At 41.8% G+C, this 18,479-nt stretch overlaps 1 protein-coding gene across 1 annotated transcript in view; it reads left to right on the plus strand.

Annotated features, from left to right (window-relative positions):
- znf804b (zinc finger protein 804B) overlaps positions 1 to 18,479 on the plus strand; it is a 477,554-nt gene that overhangs the window by 265,742 nt on the left and 193,333 nt on the right. The gene's annotated exons all lie outside the window — the stretch shown is intronic.

Below are 18,479 nucleotides of genomic sequence, written 5' to 3' on the forward strand. Positions count from 1 at the left end.
GTGTCCAGAAGTCCAGAACAAGGGGTCACAGTTTAAGGATAAAGGGAAAATCCTTTAAGACTGAGATGAGAAAAACATTTTTCACACAGAGAGTGGTGAATCTCTGGAATTCTCTGCCACAGAAGGTAGTTGAGGCCAGTTCATTGGCTATATTTAATAGGGAGTTAGATGTGACCCTTGTGGCTAAAGGGATCAGAGGGTATGGAGAGAAGGCAGGTACAGGATACTGAGTTGGATGATCAGCCATGATCATATTGAATGGCGGTGCAGGCTCGAAGGGCCGAATGGCCTACTCCTGTACCGATTTTCTATGTTTCTATGTGAAATGCGATTTACTTGAAAGTATGTGGTATGGCAATCACCGAGCATAATGGAAAGTGTTACAAGCTTTATTTCTCTCTGACATCTTTTCAAGACATTAATCATCAATTTCTCAATATTACCGTTGTAGTAAAACTGCATATTATTTTCACAAGCTCTCAAATTTACTTGTGAGACTGACGCTTCATAAATTTAAGTCTTCTGCCACAGGTATTGTAAAAAAGAATATATCAATAATTATTTTATTCATACAATAAGAAATTAGATGTTATGGTAAAATCTCGTAAAAATCTCCTCAAAATATGTATGCTATCAAATATGTGACAGTATTCATTATTTTCAACTAAATATATTGTCCTTACTGCATTTAATAGGATGGAAAAAATATGGAAAGTTTTTACTTTACTCCTGGTTCTGTGCATTTTTTTCCCTATTTTTCTGAAATTTGTTTCCAAACTGAATAGAACAAGGTTAATCTTGTGAACCTGTGGCTCTTCAATCTATGTGATAATGCGATTGAGTGGTTTAGGTCATGAAGCACATTTGTCATGCTGTTATGATTAAAATGCTATGTTCTCCCCTCAAGTAAAGTTGGGATCTCAGAGGTATCTTCAGACTAAGTCACCAAGAGTCAGGCACTGAAATGAGGTTGTCACCACATGAAAAAAGATCTTATAACTCAGTAATTTGTCAGCATTTGATTAGGTTTCTTCTGCGTAGGTGTGTGAAAGGGTTAGATGAAAGATGAGCATTACACACAAGAAATGCATAAAAAGTTTTCCCTTTGGGCACAGACTATTCATTCTGCTCTTTTATTTCTCCTCTCAATGCATCTTCTTTTAACTTGGATATTTATCTCCACATGGTTTCCACTGGGTGCTGCTCTCTTTGAATTTACCAGCATTTAATTTGATGTGTGTTTTAATATTGTTGCCACAGATTTTGCAATCAGACTGGGAAAATAAATATGAACTTCTTTTGTAGCTATCGAGCACGGTGAATCCTGACCGAAGATTAACATTTATTTGCCACTTAAATAATTATTGCCTTTGGGATCTAGCTTTGTAGGAAGGATTTATGATTATCCACAAATACTTTGGTGAATCAATGGATGTTAGTAACCACACCTGGAAACGAATCTGCTCAATAAGATCAGCAACCTGCCTGGGGTGGGAGGAAGTTATCGTAGTGGATATTATGGGTGAGGGGGATGGAAGAGGGCGCGAACAATCAAAGTCACTGGAGTTGGGAAGCAGGGGTTTAGTTTAGTTTATTGTCACATGTACCGAGGTACAGTGAAAAGCTTTTGTTGCATGCTATCCAGTCAGCGGAAAGACAATAGATGATTACAATTGAGTCATTTACAGTATATAGATTCATGATAAGGGAATAATGTTTAGTGCATGGTAAAGCCAGCAAAGTCCAATTAAAGATAGTCTGAGGGTCACTCATGAGGTAGATAGTTGTTCAGCACTGCTCTCAGGTTGTGGTAGGATGATTCAGTTGCCTGATAACAGCTAGGAAGAAACTGTCCCTGAATCTGGAGATGTGCATTTTCACACTTCTATTCCTTGAGCCTGATGGGAGAGAGGAGAAGAGAGAGTGGCCAGGCCAACTCATCCTTGATTATGCTGCTGGCTTTGCCGAGGCAGCGTGAGGTGTTATGGATGTTCAGTAATGAATCTGAGTGGGGAAGTACATTGGGTTAAATTTAGGTTTGGGTTTATTACTGTGATGTGTACGGATGTACAGTGAAAAGCTTTGTTTTGCATGTAAACTACTCAAATCAGATAAGACTGTACATAAATACAATCAAGTACAATAGATAGAGCAAAGGATTACAAAATATAGTTGTCAGATCCAGAGACACAGTTCAATGTCTGCAATGAGGTAGAGGAGAATCAGACTATATAGGGTAGCTGGAGAACAATGATGGATGATATATTGTTTTTTGTGGTTGGGTGGATGTTGGGGAGAGAAGGTTGGGTATGTGATCGCTTAGGTTGGGTATGTGATCGCATTGTGTTTTAGGTAACTAGCGGTAGCAATCTTGCCCTTTTGGGCCACAACCAGTGCTCTAGCGAACTATTTATCTGATTTACCTGATATATCTAACAATGCCTCCTCTTACTTGTTGTGTTTCCTGGAGCCCACCAAATCTGACCAACATGGGTTAAATTGGAAACCTGGTAAATTAGCAATGATAGCTTCCCCAAAATCGTTCAAGATTGATCACTTTGGGCTGCCAGCCCTTCATTCTGTTTCCAATAAAATCTGACTGGCCAAACTCACCACTTTTGGGTTCTAACTTACCTGCTATGCTGAGGTTCAAAGGACAATAATACTGGAATGGGGCCAACATTTTGCTTTCCCCACTATTTCTTTGCCATTAATAAGAAAATAAATGTCCTGAAAATAACCTTGACATTTAGAAGGAGAATTAATGTACAGTATTTCTAATGTAAAAATTATTAAATCTATTGTCTTTACAGCCCTTGTCCAACTATTATAATGGATTTTACAAGTAGAAGGAAAATATTTCTGATGTAGTCTGATGAAGGGTCCAAACCCGAAACATTATCTGTCCATTTCCCTCCGCCGATGCTGCGTGACAATGAATTCCTCCAGCAGATTGGTGTTTACTCAAGATTCCAGCATGTGCAGGCTTTGGTGTCCCGCAATATTTCAAATGTACCTTTTGCCTCACTGTTTAAGGTTGTGTTGCAACTGGCTAATATGAAATCAATCACAAAAGGCTGTTTAAGATAAATTATTTGATCTTTTTATCTGTTTTTGATATTGACGAGATACTAGGCTTTTATTGCATGCTTATTTACAAAGGTACCATAATGCACCAACAAAATGTAGAAGGAAGTGATTCAAATCTACAATAAAATCTTCTGGAATACAAAATCAGAAATTGCTGGAAATGCATTGCAGGTCATCCAGAATCTGCAAACAAAAAGCACAGGTTTATGCATCAGTTGTGTACTCTTTATCAGCACTTCTGAAGCCGAATGCTGAGTGCAGTGATTCCCAGCTTCAGTACTAAGCCAATCACTGGGTCTGTCAAGTTTTATTACTGTGGCACAGTGGTGCAATTTCTCCCAGAAGAGAATCTGCTACAGCTATAAGCTCAGGGGACTTGTCTTGTTATTTTCATATGCATGTGGGCGATTAGAAAGCTTAGCTGTGAAGCAAAATTCTCTGCACCATTTTAATAAAGGTGCAGAAACATTTATAATAATTGATATCAATAATAGCTATAGTAAATAGTTGTATTTACAGCAGGAACTCCCAGCATTCAACAACACTTGCTGCTGATTACGGAAAACCATTGGCAAAGTGCAGAAGTTAGCACCCGTAAATGTGTAGAGCACATTCTAGATATATTGATCTGTAAAACCAGAGGTCAGCCAATCATTTAATGAAACTTGGCTTTCATCAACATGTTTCCTCAGTCAGAATTCATCTGCCCTCAGAGAAATTTGGTCATGGGTCCACGCACTATTTAATCTCAATTTGTTTTTCTTAGCACTCAATAGTTTAAATATTCCATGTGGTTTTGTGAATGCTGCCACTGAGTGCAATAATCTAATTCATTTACTTTGCTAGTACCCAGTCATGCCTTGAAGCTCTGATTAGGTTAAACAAAAAGATAACCATCTTAATGTAGTTTATATCAAAAGTTGAAATAGAAATTTGTATGGAACATTGTTTGCATATAATGTGAGACTTTTTTGAATACAATATTATTTAACTTTAGCATTTTTGATCCATTAGAAAGATAAAACGAGGCAAAGTAAAATATAGGGCTAGAAAAAAGGAACTGCAGATGTTGGTTTACATTAAAGAAGACAAAGTACAACAATACAATACAATACGGTTTTATTCATCACATTGCACAAATGCCAGCAGCGGTACAATGATAAAGAACACACAATACACAATAAAGATTTAACACAAACATCCACCACAGCATTCATCACTGTGGTGGAAGGCACAAAAATTGGCCAGTCCTCCATTTTCCCCCGTGGTCGGGACCTCAACCCTCCGCATCCGTCGCTGCGGGCATCCAGATGTTCAGACAAGGTAAGTCCAGATAAGTCCAGAGTTGGCTCTTCCCCACCGGAGACCGCGGCTTCAAGATGGTGTAGGTCACAGGCCAGCGGTCGAATAATTAAAGTCCCCACCGCGCCGCAGCCAGAAACACCAAAGACTGCAGGGCCGGCGGTTGAAGCTCCCCTCCGGGTGAGTCCACGCCGGGCCCGCGGTAGAAGTTGGCCGAGGGCCGGCAGTGGTGGCTTCTTCTTCTCCCGAGTCCCCCACGAGGAATCCTGGGCTGCGGACGCAGTGTCCGCTGCAGTTTCAGGCTGCCGGCTGCCGTGGGCCAGCGAAACAGAGCGCTCCCCTCCGGCGAGCCCCAGCGAGGGCTCGCCCGCTCCACGCCGAGAGCCTGCGCTGTGCCCACCGCTGAAGCCCCGGGCGCGTCTCCAGGAAAGGCTGCCCGATCCTCGCTCTTAGGCCACGGGGGAGGCGACCTGGAAAAAGTCGCCTCTCGTGGAGGAGGCGACCGAAACGGTTTCCCCCTTATCCCCCCACACAAGACACACAAAGAGTAACTTAACGGGTCAGACATTATCTCTGGAGAATATAAATAGGTGACGTTTCAGATCTGAAGGGTCCAGACCCAAATCATCTATCCATGTTATCCCGAGATGCTGCCTGACCCACTGAATTACTCCAGCTCTTTGTGCCCTAAAATAGAAAGATTAAACGAGAACTTACCGTATGAAGTTTGATCTTTATTTTATGAGAAGTTAAAGTGAGGGATTATGTGAAGAGCCCGCCAGCCCGCATGCGCGTTAATCTTCAAAGCAGCTGTAAGAAACCACAGAATAGTTGCTGACCTAAACTATAGGAAGATTAACGAGATTAGAACTACCGAATGATCTTTGTGAGAAGTAGGGTTGGGAGTGGAGGGCACATAATCCCTCACTTTAACTTCTCATAAAATAAAGATCAAACTTCAAACGGTAAGCTCGTTTGATCTTTCTATTTAATTTTGAAGTCACGTGAGTGACTACGTGAAGACTTCAAAGCTCTGTGGTTTCATGCAGTGACCCAATCCGTGTGTGAAACACTTAAACAGATAAACCATTAATGTTAGGAAAAAACATGAGTTATTAATGTCATGATGCTAACTTGCATACATGGCATTGTTCTTAACTGGACACTGCTAGAATCAGTTATTAAAGATGGGATAGCAGCACATTTGGAAAGTGGTGAAATCATTGGACAAAGTCAGCATGGATTTATGAAAGGTAAAGGGAGAACCAGTGGATGTGTTATATCTGGACTTTCAGAAGGCTTTCGACAAGGTCCCACATAAGAGATTAGTATACAAACTTAAAGCACACAGTATTGGGGGTTCAGTATTGATGTGGATAGAGAACTAGCTGGCAGACAGGAAGCAAAGAGAAGGAGTAAACGGGTCCTTTTCACAATGGCAGGCAGTGACTAGTGGGGTACCGCAAGGCTCAGTGCTGGGACCCCAGCTATTTACACTATATATTAATGATTTCGACGAGGGAATTGAATGCAACATCTCCAAGTTTGCGGATGACACAAAGCTGGGGGGCAGTGATAGCTGTGAGGAGGATGCTAGGAGGCTGCAAGGTGACTTGGATAGGCTGGGTGAGTGGGCAAATGCATGGCAGATGCAGTATAATGTGGATAAATGTGAGGTTATCCACTTTGTTGGCAAAAACAGGAAAGTAGACTATTGTCTGAATGGTGGCCGATTAGGAAAAGGGGAGATGCAATGAGACCTGGGTGTTATGGTACACCAGTCATTGAAAGTAGGCATGCAGGTGCAGCAGGCAGTGAAGAAAGTGAATGGTATGTTAGCATTCATAGCAAAAGGATTTGAGTATTGGAGCAGGGAGGTTCCACTGCAGTTGTACAGGGTCTTGGTGAGACCACACCTGGAGTATTGCGTACAGTTTTGGTCTCCTAATCTGAGGAAGGACATTATTGCCATAGAGGGAGTACAGAGAAGGTTCACCAGACTGATTCCTGGGATGGCAGGACTTTCATATGAAGAAAGACTGGATAGACTCGGCTTGTACTCGCTAGAATTTAGAAGATTGAGGGGGGATCTTATAGAAACTTACAACATTCTTAAGGGGTTGGACAGGCTAGATGCAGGAAGATTGTTCCCGATGTTGGGGAAGTCCAGAACAAGGGGTCACAGTTTAAGGATAAGGGGGAAATCTTTTAGGACCGAGATGAGAAAAACATTTTTCACACAGAGAGTGGTGAATCTCTGGAATTCTCTGCCACAGAAGGTAGTTGAGGCCAGTTCATTGGCTATATTTAAGAGGGAGTTAGATGTGGCCCTTGTGGCTAAAGGGATGAGGGAGTATGGAGAGAAGGCAGGTACAGGATACTGAGTTGGATGATCAGCCATGATCATATTGAATGGCGGTGCAGGCTCGAAGGGCCGAATGGCCTACTCCTGCACCTATGTTTCTATGTTTCTATGTAGTCCCAATAGACTGTTGAGTTAGACAATAACTCATGCAACACTGTGCAGAATTCTATCTTCAAATACACGGACATATTCAACCAAATGTTATAATTTATTAGCCTGCACTATGTAAACCTCATGCTGTATGATGAAAGATAAAATCCATTCTATTGGCTGCTAATGAGCTATCAGCAATATCTTGAGACTATTGAATAACAAAATAACTATCTTTCATTTCATAGGTACTAGCAAACTGAGTGCACTTGATACCTAATGACGTCCCCGATCTCTGCTCTGGTGGTTATGCTGTCAACTTCAAATGTACGCAATCCTGCTCATTTGCTTATGAGATCATTCCCATAACAAGCTACCCTAATGTCAGTTATGACGTAGAGACCAAGCCAGAAATAGAGTAAAGGCTGTGTTCTTTATGCTGAGATCAGTTGCTGAAAGCATAATCATCTTAAAATACTGGTCCCATTAGGAAAAATAGAAGACCATTTGCATAATAATTTACTGATATACATCGCACACTACAATGAGTGCAGGCTATTAGAGTGGTCAAATAAAAGACATCCTGCATAACGTTAGTGAACAGTGGGTGAATAACCAATCATTTATTGTCCCACTTATGGTACTACCGAAAATGACAAAGCAGCACAAGCAGTGTCAATTGAGCTATCACATAAACGCTTCTCTAGGCTCAAACTGGAAGCCACACAAACCTCTGTTACTTCCGTTTAAAATGAACTCACATATGTTGTTCACAAGCATCTCATACAATCGTGCAGAGCTAGCTGCCCGGGGAAGACAGGCTGCCCCAGCCGTCACTCGTGACTGGGTAAATAAGAGTTGCTTCAGCCGCCTACCATGGTGTGAATGAATAGGCAAATTGGCACTGTTAAATTTCATGTTGCCTCATTAGTAATATCGCAAAAGGTATCTACCGAAATCCCATAAGTTTTATCAGCTGCAATTTTTGCATATTACCTAAAGCTAGATGACACAATGCCCTTTAATCTGAATAGGGCAGCATAGGCTTTCACCACTAGCTTTGTTATCAAAACAGCAGAATCTGTGCCACATGTGTATAGATATGGCAGAGCATGTAACGACAAGATCGATTCTCTGAATCAGTTAATTTGCAGAAACCCAACCATCCATCTTAAAATGGGTAAGTAAACCCATAATCCAATTAGCCAAATGCTAACCCGATTCGGCCTGCACCATATTTCTGTAATCTTGAGAAATATCAGAAATATACCCTTCTAGTCCTTGGCCAGACCACTCATCCTCGGATGATCTGTCACTGATTGCACTTGGAACCCCTGTTCCTCTATTGATCCTACGGACTGAATATTTTTGGCTTTTCTACCCGCGGAAGATGCATTATCTAGTTATTCATACATTTTGCTGATAACATATAATCAGAACCTAATGACTAGGGCTGAAACCACAGTCTCCCTTTGATGTGGGAATATGAGTTCCCTGTCAACTCTTGACTAAGAGTCACCACAAATACTCAGCATTTTCCCTCGGTGGAAATTAGTATAATGCAAGGCTGAATCAGGAATTACCTCGCAGTCCTTTGACTGAAACCACATGTCTAAGTCGCCAGAGGGCACAACACAATTTCTTCGACCCGCCACTCAATCAGGAATACTGGTATTGAGAGCCTATGGATTATTATCAATACATTGTTGATTCCCAACATGACCTGCAGATCAGATAAAAAATATATTATATGCCAGACCAGCTTCCTGCTGGTAACTACCTATCCCAGAAAGGATGGTAATGATGATTCCAATGAACCAGCAACTCTATTAACTGAGGAGAAATAAACCATATGTTGAGGAAGACTTCAACTACTTCATTCTACTGAGCAGTCTGATAACCTCAATCACAGATGATGATGCTGTGCTTCCCTGGTCACTATGACCCCTATGGCCAGCCAGTTCCATGATGGTCTACCCTGACCAGGGTAACCAAACTGTTCCTACTTGGAACTTACGGAGGTTACTTACAGAGGTTACATTGGCACCCTGCCAATGTCTCTACATCAACCTGATCTATCCCAGAGACATTGAAAACCACTAGGTAGCCCATGCTGCCAGTAAACCCAAACCTGGGTCGACAGACTGCTCCATTTCGGAGTTTACGGAGGTTAATTACTTACCAGCGTCTCTGACCCCGGGTTGATTTGCTTGTTGGAGCTTCAGCGAGGTTCCATTTACAGACCTTGTCTGTCAAGCTTGTCATATCTGTTAGATAGCTGATGTCGCTGGCCAACTCCTCTTGTAGTGGCTTGTCCGTCCCCGCGGGAACAGCAAATTTAGAGGCAGGAGCAGGCAGCTCTTCCTTATGCGATTCTCGCACATCATGCATTAAAGCATGGGATCCCGGCACATAGTCATGTTCGGGGTCATGTTCGGCGTCAGATCCTACTGATCTCTGACACTCTCTTAGAGTGGGAGCAATATTGTCAGGTGTTGCAAACCTGAGCCAGGAGTTGCTACCTGACATGCCTTCGTAACATTGAGCATTTCTTGTGCAATCATCTGATACATCAGATGTTCTAATTGAGACAAACGCCCAATCATATCTGCCATAGATGTCCCAAATCATCCGACAAGACTTATCCCACAGACTTGGCTTTGACTTTGCCCCAACTCGGGGTTGTCAGGCTGCTCCCTTCAGCAGCCGAACCGGGACTAGCTGTGCAGATCGATGCTCTGTTGGCATCATCATTATACTCACCAAACAGGTTGCACCTGCTAGTGACTCAGAGTCCTTGCTCCCTTCTGGAGCCCCAACGGAGTATTACAGGGAAGGACTGGAGCGCCTCTGGTCCCCATATGACTCGGATGATCCGCCATTATAATCGGTATCACCTCTTCCCGATAGTCCGCTAGACAGAGTGGGAGAAATACTGCAACCCTGCCAGGTGTTGTCATAGGCAATTACGTTCATCTGATTAAAAGAAGCATATCCCCATTTAATCAGAGATTCGACTGCTTTATCGATATACAGATAGTTGGAGTCTCTTATAAAAGAATCTCCAACCGTCCCCTCTAGTGAGCGGAAATTACCATGACGCCACCAGGTGTAGCTCCCACAGGTGTCTGATAGGCATAGCTCAAAAAGGCTTCCTAAGCCAGGAGCTCTGGACTACAATGGCAAGACCAATTTCACTACACCATTGGTGTATGTGATAAAAAATGTCCTATGTAATTATCATTTTAATATAAACTCTATTGGCATGATAAGATATATTGTTATATTGCCAAAGAATTAAACATGTAGGAGAGTAGGAATGGAGCGAGGTGGAGGATAAATGCGTGGCTGAAGGACTGGTGCAGTGGGCAGGGATTCAAGTGTCTGGATCATTGGGACTTCTTTTGGAGAAGGTGTGACCTGTACAGAAAGGACGGGTTGCACTTGAACCCGTGGGGGACCAATATCCTGGCGGGGAGATTTGCAAAGGCTACTGGGGAGACTTTAAACTAGAACGGTTGGGGGGAGGGACTCAAATAGAGAAAGCTAGTGGACAGAGTGTGAGGCAGGAGGCAGAGAAGGGAAGCACTCGGACCCAAAATCTAGGGGAGAAAGAAGAAAAAGATAATAAACAGAGAATAAGAGGCGGTGGGTTTCTTAAATGTGTATATTTTAATGCTAGGAGCATTGTAAGAAAGGTGGATGAGCTTAGAGCCTGGATTGACACCTGGATGTATGATGTTGTGGCGATCAGTGAAACATGGTTGCAGGAGGGCTGTGATTGGAAACTAAATATTCCTGGATTTCGTTGCTTCAGGTGTGATAGAATTGGAGGGGCAAGAGGTGGAGGTGTTGCATTGCTTGTCAGGGAAGATATTACAGCAGTGCTTTGGCAGGATAGATTAGAGGGCTCGTCTAGGGAGGCTATGTGGATGGAACTGAGAAGTGGGAAAGGTGTCGCAACACTTATAGGGGTGTATTGTAGACCGCCAAATGGGGAGCGAGAATTGGAAGAGCAAATATGTAAGGAGATAGCAGATATTAGTGGTAAGCACAAGGTAGTGATTGTGGGAGATTTCAATTTTCCACACATAGACTGGGAAACACATTCTGTAAATGGGCTGGATGGTTTGGAGTTTGTAAAATGTGTGCAGGATAGTTTTTTGCAGCAATACATAGAGATACCTACTAGAGAAGGGGCAGTGCTGGACCTCCTGTTAGGAAATGAGACGGGTCAGGTGGTGGAGGTATGCGTTGGGGAGCACTTCGGGTCCAGTGATCAAAATACCATTAGTTTCAATATAATTATGGAGAGGGTCAGAACTGGATTTTTGATTGGAGAAAGGCTCACTTTGATGAGATGCGAAAGGATTTAAAAGGAGTGAATTGGGACATTTTGTTTTATGGGAAGGATGTAGAAGAGAAATGGAGGACATTTAAAGGGGAAATTTTAAGAGTACAGAATCTTTATGTCCCTGTTCGGTTGAAAGGAAATAGTAAAAATTGGAAAGAACCATGGTTTTCAAGGGAAATTGGACACTTGGTTTGGAAAAAGAGAGAGATCTACAATAATTATAGGCAGCATGGAGTAAATGAGGTGCTTGAGGAGTATAAAGAATGTAAAAAGAATCTTAAGAAAGAAATTAGAAAAGCTAAAAGAAGATATGAGGTTGCTTTGGCAAGTAAGGTGAAAGTAAATCCAAAGGGTTTCTACAGCTATATTAATAGCAAAAGGATAACGAGGGATAAAATTGGTCCATTAGAGAGACAGAGTGGACAGCTATCTGTAGAGCCAAAAGAGATGGGGGAGATATTGAACAATTTCTTTTCTTCGGTATTCACCAAGGAGAAGGATATTGAATTATGTGAGGTAAGGGAAACAAGTAGAGTAGCTATGGAAACTATGAGATTCAAAGAAAAAGAAGTACTGACACTTTTGAAAAATATAAAAGTGGATAAGTCTCCAGGTCCTGACAGGATATTCCCTAGGACATTGAGGGAAGTTACTGTAGAAATAGCAGGGACCATGACAGAAATATTTCTAATGTCATTAGAAACGGGAATAGTGCCGGAGGATTGGCGTACTGCGCATGTTGTTCCATTGTTTAAAAAGGGTTCTAAGAGTAAACGTAGCAATTATAGACCTGTTAGTTTGACTTCAGTGGTGGGCAAATAAATGGAAAGGATACTTAGAGATGATATATATAAGCATCTAGATAAACAGGGTCTGATTAGGAACAGTCAACATGGATTTGTGCCTGGAAGGTCATGCTTGACTAATCTTCTTGAATTTTCTGAAGAGGTTACTAGGGAAATTGATGAGGGTAAAGCAGTGCATGAGGTCTATATGGACTTTAGTAAGGCCTTTGACAAGGTTCCTCATGGAAGGTTGGTTAAGAAGGTTCAATTGTTGGGTATTAATGCAGGAGTAGCAAGATGGATTCAACAGTGGCTGAATGGGAGATGCCAGAGAGTAATGGTGGATGGCTGTTTGTCAGGTTGGAGTCCGGTGACTAGTGGGGTGCCTCAGGGATCTGTGTTAGGTCCACTGTTGTTTGTCATGTACATCAATGATCTGGATGATGGTGTGGTAAATTGGATTAGTAAGTATGCAGATGATACTAAGATAGGTGGTGTTGTGGATAATGAAGTAGATTTCCAAAGTCTACAGAGAGATTTAGGCCATTTGGAAGAATGGGCTGAAAGATGGAGTTTAATGCTGATAAGTGTGAGGTGCTACATCTTGGCAGGACAAATCAAAATAGGACGTACATGGTAAATTGTAACGAATTGAGGAATGCAGTTGAACAGAGGGATCTGGGAATAACTGCATAGTTCCCTGAAGGTGGAATCTCATGTAGATAGGGTGGTAAAGAAAGCTTTTGGTGTGCTAGCCTTTATAAATCAGAGCATTGAGTATAGAAGTTGGGATGTAATGTTAAAATTGTGCAAGGCATTGGTGAGACCAATTCTGGAGTATGGTGTACAATTTTGGTTGCCCAATTATAGGAAGGATGTCAACAAAATAGAGAGAGTACAGAGGAGATTTACTAGAATGTTGCCTGGGTTTCAGCAACTAAGTTACAGAGAAAGGTTGAATAAGTTAGGTCTTTATTCTTTGGAGCGCAGAAGGTTAAGGGGGGACTTGATAGAGGTCTTTAAAATGATGAGAGGGATAGACAGAGTTGACGTGGATAAGCTTTTCCCATTGAGAGTAGGGAAGATTCAAACAAGAGGACATGACTTCAGAATTAAGGGACAGAAGTTTAGGGGTAACATGATGGTGAACTTCTTTATTCAGAGAGTGGTAGCTGTGTGGAATGAGCTTCCAGTGGAAGTGGTGGAGGCAGGTTCGATTTTATCATTTAAAAATAAATTGGATAGGTATATGGATGAGAAAGGAATGGAGGGTTATGGTCTGAGTGCAGGTAGATGGGACTAGGGGAAAATAAGCGTTCGGCACGGACTTGTAGGGCCGAGATGGCCTGTTTCCGTGCTGTAATTGTTATATGGTTATATGACTTTTGAATGCTATCAACTACGATAGTCACAAACGTGACCGAGTGACAACCGCTATTGATGCCAACTCTATTTATAGTTGCCCAAAAATAAAACATACACTATATGCTGCTACAGCAGCGGAGCTTACCTGAGCGGTAGCTCCTGGTCACGGCTATTTTTTACTCACCGGCTGCAAAAACCTCCTGCCACAATTTATGAATCCTATCTCCTTACGGAGCCCCACGGCTGCCTGCAAATCTGGCTGCCTGCTCCCGTTTGGAGCTCTGATGCCGGCAGCCGTCATCCCAGCTCCTATGGAGCCCCATTGCGGCCTGCAATTTCGGCCGCCTGATCCAGTGCGGAGCTCGAACGGCAGCTGCTGCAATCCCAGCTCCTATGGAGCCCCACGGCGGTCTCCAAATTCGGCCGCCTGCTTGCGCAAGATGCTTTCGACCGCAAAATTATTCTCTAGCTCCTTATGGAGCTTCTACGGCAGCCCAAACCCCGGCCGCCTCCATAGCTACTTCGGGCCCGCTATTGGAGCGGCCCGCTGGAAATAAAATTGACGTTCCTGCCAGAGCAGTTCAAATTGCTCCGTCACGCGCGCCATGCGTTAGACATATTTACATGCATGCGGGTTGGCGGGCTCTTCACGTAGTCACTCACGTGACTTTGAAATAAAACATGGGGCTTATTTTCTTGATTGCTGCATAATATGCGAAGGATACCTTAATCTGCTTTTTTTTTGTTTTACGATTACTGTTGTATAACAGACACCTGAGGTGCTCCTGGGTATCCTAGGGACTGCCTGCTTGCATTCTCACAGCATGCTTCCTCAATCTCTGATTTTCAAATTAAGTTTCATTAAATATCAACGGTGTGATCATTACTAACATCACCCAGACGCAGCTTCCCCAACACGAGTCAATAACTGATACTAACTTACTCATGTAGCTGGCTTCCTCATTGAATTTCCAACTGAACCAAATAAGATGCAGAAGAGACAGAAAACCATTCATAGTGACACGAGCAAATTACCTACTGTAAGATGATGGAACAATGCCAATATCAAAATGATAAGAAGTATTCCCCTGTTACCCTCGAGTGTAATGATATTCATCTTGTATTTCATGTCTATTGTAAATAAAGCCCAATCCTGATCCTTCACTTAAGAAATCCTGTAAAATGTTACCATCTTTGTTAATTATAGAACAAAATTGAAGTGATAGTAATTTTCTGCATGATATTTTGGTAATAAAGTCGTATTTGTTTTGCTTTGTGACCCAGTGAGTTTTTAGTGATTTTGGGAAGGTCAGATGCAAGGTTGCCATCAAATGTAATCAGGCCCGTGGTTGTGCTCAACATTTAGAAATAAGCAGTGCAGTGGACCTGCTGTGGTACAGTATTATGGATTACACTTCTGCTTCTGGATCCTACAGTAAATGGCCAATGGTATGGTATTGTCCATGATTTGTCACATGTACTGAGGTACAATGAGATTCGTTTTTGTATACAGTTCAGTACAGGTATTACTATACAATGTAGTAACCTCAAGCCAAAAATTTAATTTATATATTTTTTTGCTATTAATATTTAGTTTAGTTTATTGTCACCTGTACCGAGGTACTTTCAAAACCTTTTTCGTTGTGTGTTATCCAGTCAGCAGAAAGACTATACATGATTACAATCAAGCCATCCACAGTGCACAGGATAAACTGAATAATGTTTAGTGCAAGATAAAGCCCAGTTAAAGATGACACTCTACCGGTGTTTTCAGGCATTTACAAAGATCTCATGGAGCTGTTTTGAGGATAAGAAGCATTCCATGGTGCTGCCCGTGTTTAATATTTATTCCCTTGCCCATCCTAGATCAGTAGCACGCCGTGATGCCCCTTTGTTGACTTTACACCCAAAATAGTAAGATTAAACGAGAACTTACCAGTTTGAAGTTTGATCTTTATTTTATGAGGAGGAACGTTGAGGGAATACGTGAAGAACCCCGCCTACGGCGCATGCGTGTCATTCTTCAAAGCAGCGGTGTGAGGTCACAGATAGAAAATAATGACCTAAGATAGTAAGATTATTAAAGAGATACCAGTTTAAGATATGACCATATAAGGGTGGGAGCGGAGGGCACGTATTCCCTCAACGTTCCTCCTCATAAAATAAAGATCAAACTTCAAACTGGTAAGTTCTCGTTTAATCTTACTATTTTACTTCGGAGTCACGTGAGTGACTTCGTGAAGACTTCAAAGCTCTGTGACCTCATGCCGTGGAACGAGTCCAATCTTCACAACTGCCTTGGTAGTTTGGGAGAAATTGTTACTGGTATTTAAAAAAAAAACACAATGATACCAACATTTTTAAGCAAAAATTGTAAATAATATTTATTAAATCAATTTATAAACCTTATAAGCTTCAGGTGTAAATTAAATAGAACTCAAAATTTTGCCCGAAAACGTTTCTTCTTTTCTAACTGGTTTGTTGTAATATGTGCGAAACGTTTTCTCTGATGACCATCCTGCAGTTCTGAGGATATTGTCCATCGGTACCTCCAGGCGATTAGCTGCTGATGTAGATGCAGCCCTGGTGGAGTGAGATTTGAATACATTAGTGTCCACTCCTGCCTGAACTAAGCAATATCTCAGCCACCGTGAAATGGTCTGAGTCGAGACTTTATGGTATGGCTTCTTATGGCTAATTAAAAGAGCCTTTTCATTGCCTCTGATAGCCTTCGTTCTGTCCATATATAACATGATGTGTTTTACTACACAGAGACGTTCATCCTGTGGATAGGCTATGAACTCTATCACCTGACCCGCTGATCCTGGTCTATTTTGCTTAATAAGGCCCTGGATCACGAAAATCAGCCTTCCTGTCGCCTCCGTCAAGTTATCCAATCTTAACTTCTGTAATGACTGGACCCTTTGCGCTGTGACCAGCGCCATAAGCATAACCATTTTCATAGTTAGATAGTTTAGCGGTAATGCCGTAGCCGGTGAACAATTCCGTAACATTTTTAGGACTACGCTCACATCCCAGATTTGGCTATATCTAGCCTTTGGTGGGTTAGTGTTAAAGATGCCTCGTAGCAGTTTTATTACTAGAGGATGTGAGCCGACACCCTGTCTTTCTGTGCCTTCCCATAAATAACTGGACAAGGCACTCCTAGCACTATTGACCGTGCTGTAACTGAGTCCTTCAAAGTGCAGGCTTGTGAGGAATTCTAGGACAGCTGGAATATCCACCTTTCTGTGGTCTAGATTGTTGTCCAGGCAGTATTTAGTCCATTTCTTGACATGACATAAATATTGTTTTTGAGTGGAAAGTCTCTGTGCTGCTGTGATCATGTCCACAGTTCTATCAGATAAACCCATATGCCGAAATGGTTCCTTCAGAGTCTACAAACCAATAAATTTAGATAATTATGGCAAGGATGGCTGTCCCCAGTCACCGGATGCACCAGCAACTGAGGACTATGTTTTAAAGTAATATATGGTGTAAGCACCAAATCCTGCAGCACCGAGAACCATGGTTGGGTAGGCCAATCAGGTACTATGAGAATCCCAGATGCCGAGTCTAGCTGAATTTTCCGTAGTACCCGATTGATGAGGCAGAAAGGAGGAAATGCATAAATGAACCATTTCCCCCAGTGCAAAGAGAATGCATCTGTAGCTTCTGCCTCAGGATCTGGTTCCCATGATATATACCTAGGTAACTGATGATTTAACCTGGATGCAAAAAGATCAATATCCGGCCTTCCGTACTTTGCTGTGATATCAGCAAATATCTTTCTGTCTAACATCCATTCCGTATTTTCATTAAATTTTCGTGACCTGGCGTCTGCCACTGAATTAAGTATCCCTGGTAGATACGTAGCCGATAACCAAATATTCCTTTGGATACACCATTCCCAAATATGGTTTGCCAATTCATCACAGGATATTGATATATTTCCACCCATATGATTTATATATGCCACCACCGTGGTATTGTCTATCTGCAATCTAACATGCTGGTTAATCATTCCCGAGCAATAAGATTTTAAACCATAAAAAGCACTCAACATTTCTAAGTAATTTATACCCTTTGTGGTAAGTAGGTTAGTTTCCTGTATATTCCATCTCCCTCCAGAGCTCGAGATGGTATCCGTTGCTCCCCAACCCAGTGCACTGGCATCTGTTTGTAATACCACAGATGGGTTTGGAATAACTATTGGGTTGGAGCTATATATAACATTTTGTTCCCACCATTGTAGTTCTTTTATAGCTCTAATTGTTAGCTCCATAGGCCTATCAAAATGGCCTCTATTAATTTTTAGTGCTCTAATTTTTTCTCTCTGTAAATTTTGGTAATGCAATCGTCCAAATTGAATGGCAGGAAACGTGGCTATAATTTTCCCAATAATCCTGGCTACCCGTCTAATGGATGGTTTAACGGTATTAATAAGCTCTGTGCAATCCTTTTGGAACTCAGTGGCTTTCCCTATAGGTAAAGTCACTAACATATCAAGTGTGTTAATAGTGAACCCCAAGTAATCAATATTAGTTGCAGGTGTTAATCTTGACTTAATTGGATGGATAATGAATCCCAGCTGTTCCATCAATTTTCTTGTGGCAACCACTGCTCTACTAGCCAATTCATAAGTTTTCCCCACAATCAAGATATCATCCAAATATGCCATCACTCTATAGTTTTGTTGTCTAAGAAATGCCAAAGCTGGTTTAAGAATTTTTGTGAATAATCTAGGGGCTGACGTTAGCCCGTTTGGTACCGCCTTGTATTGCCAAAGCTGACCCATCCAATTAAATTTCAAAAACCGTCTGTGTTCTTCTCTGATGGGTACCGTATAGTAAGCATCTTGCAGATCAATACTTGCCATAAAGTAGCCTGCCGACACTAGCTCTGTAGCAGTACTAAAAGTATCCATTTTAAAATGAGCATATTGTACAAACTTATTAAGTGTTGATAAATCAATAATTATCCGGCAACCCCCATCTTTCTTATGTCTAATGAATATATTTGAGACAAATTCCTGTTGTTCATGTTTGGTTTTTTCAATTACTCCTTTCGTGAACAACCTTTGTATTTCAATTTTTGCTTTAGCTCTGTCTAATTTGGTAAGCATATA

Source organism: Amblyraja radiata, chromosome 2, assembly GCF_010909765.2.
Source record: "Amblyraja radiata isolate CabotCenter1 chromosome 2, sAmbRad1.1.pri, whole genome shotgun sequence".
Taxonomy (NCBI): domain Eukaryota; kingdom Metazoa; phylum Chordata; class Chondrichthyes; order Rajiformes; family Rajidae; genus Amblyraja; species Amblyraja radiata.